Raw genomic sequence first — 2,288 nt, 5'->3', positions numbered from 1 at the left:
CCAGACTGGAGGGCAGGGGCACGCACACGGCCACCATAGTCTCGATCTGCTGAGCTCAGGTGATGCTTCTGCCTCAGCCTTCCAAGTAACTGGAGCTACAGGCACTCGCAATGACACCCGGCTTATTTTTTGATTTACTATAGATACCAGGTTTCACCAAGTTGCCCAGACTGGTCTTAGGTAATCCTCTCACCTTGGGCGTTTTTTGTTTTTTTTTTTTGTAAGTTCATTTATCCTCTTTTACTGACTAGTTAGGTACACATCTTTTTCTGTTGTTGTTTGGTCAATATGTTTATTGTCTTTATCTGAAAAATCCTCATAGAAAACTATTGGGTTCAGCTCTCAGCAGTAAGCTCCTGAGCTCTGAGGAAGCTCGCCTTCTGATGAGCTACCCGATCTTTCTTCTGGGCAAGGGACATTTTGGGACAATTCCACCTCTTCTTCTTCACTTCTCTCTTGGACTTCTTCTCACAGACAGGATTCTCCCGGATAGCTGGGCGAGCTTTCTTGTGCATCTCCTCCATCACATCTGGAGTCACGCTGTTCTTTATGGACTGAGAGGATGGCTTCCTGTAAGCATCTTCATTTTCTTCCGTTAGGTAATGCATATAATCTGCAACATTCCGGCCCATGATGGGCTTCCGATGTACTTCTGCATTAAACTCCTTGCTTTCAGAATCATAGCCGGGGAATCATTTGGCAGTGTGGGGGATAGACAAGCCGCCATCCACAGCTCCCTTTGGGGCCCCCAAAACTTGTTTGCCAGTGGTAGTTCTGGCAAGGCCTGCATCCAAATAGCAGGTAAAAGCCCAAGGCTAACCAACAAAGCTTTCTGGGTTTTTTTTTTGTTTTTTTTTGAGTTGGAGTCTCACTCTGCGGCCCAGACTGGAGTGCAGTGGCCGCTCCCAGCCACCACAGCCTTGACCTGCTGGGCTCTGGCCATCTTTCCACCTCAGCTTTCCAAGGAGCTGGAACTACAGGCGTGCGCTACCACGCCCGGCTAATTTTTTGATTTAGTGTAGAGATGAGGTCTCGCCAAGCTGCCCAGGTGGGTCTCGAACCCAAGGGGTCAGGCAGCACTCACCTCAGCCTCCCAAAGGCGCGGGATTACAGGCTGAGCCACCACACCCGGCTCAACAACACTTTCTACATTGTATTCATCCCCGGTCACCTCCACTTGACCTTCATAGATCTTGTCCATGCCAAATCTAGGGAGAAGCCTGCAGGCAGGTCAGTGGCAGACCCGTACAATAAGCTGCAGCATCATTTATCAGGCCAACTTTTACACTACATTTTGGTAGTTGGTGTGCATTAGCTGCGCAGACTATCATACCCCCCACTGGATGGGTATAAGTAAACTAACAGATGATACCTCTGTTTGTTACACAAACTGTCATCCTGTATTTGGGCATGAAATACTTATTTTTATCCTGTAAAATGATCAGTTTTACCCTCTCATCGTCTCCTAAATTTCACTTGGTATCTCTTAAAGTAGGCCTTACTCTTGACAACTTTAATAAACCCCATCCTACGGAAAGGAGATCCATGTCTAATGCTCCACCCAGACCTGCAGGCCCAGCAGCCCTTGGCTGGGGGGTGGCGGGGAGGGAAACCACACATCTTTTAAAGAGTATTTCAGGCCGGGCACAGTGGCTCAGCCTGTCATCCCAGCACTTTGGGAAGCCGAGGTGGGTGGATTGTCTGAGCCCTCGGGTTCGAGGCCAGCCTGGACAACTTGGCAAGACTTTGTTTCTACAATAAATAAATTTTAAAAAATCAGCTGAGTGTGGTAGTATGCACCTGTAGTTCCGGCTACTTGGAAGGCTGAGGTGGAAGGATCACCGGAGCCCAGCAGGTCGACGCAGGGGTGGCCATGAGCGTGCCACTGCACTCCAGCCTGGGCGATGGAGTGAGACTCTGATTTAAAAAAAAAAGTATTTCAGTAGTTGTTCTAAGGTTTAAAATACATATATCAGTCTACCTTTAAATAATTATATACCCATTTCTGCGGAGTGTCAAGACCTCGCAACAATATATTACCAATTCCTCCCTTCCTTGGTCATAGCCCCTACTTTTACATATACTATAAACACACAATACCTTGCTACTAATTTTTAGACCAGGATTGCTGATAATTTTTATTCATGGGCCACATAGGACACATTTCAGGCTTTACAAGCCAAATGGCATCTCTTGCAATGACTCAATCTCATTATAACGTGAAAGCAACCATGGATGTAATGTCAATATATGAGTTTGGCCGCTTTCTAGTAAGACTTCATTCACAA

General features: G+C 46.8%; 1 pseudogene; it reads right to left on the bottom strand.

Annotated features, from left to right (window-relative positions):
• Nucleotides 1-292: 292 nt before the first annotated feature.
• Nucleotides 293-1,530, bottom strand: LOC103252375 (annotated as a pseudogene).
• Between the last annotated feature and the right edge of the window lie 758 nt (nucleotides 1,531-2,288).

The sequence above is a fragment of the Carlito syrichta genome, unplaced genomic scaffold (genome assembly GCF_000164805.1).
Source record: "Carlito syrichta isolate Samal-C Ts95f unplaced genomic scaffold, Tarsius_syrichta-2.0.1 Scaffold155927, whole genome shotgun sequence".
Classification (NCBI taxonomy): Eukaryota; Metazoa; Chordata; class Mammalia; order Primates; family Tarsiidae; genus Carlito; species Carlito syrichta.
This window is presented reverse-complemented; position numbering and strand designations above follow the sequence as displayed.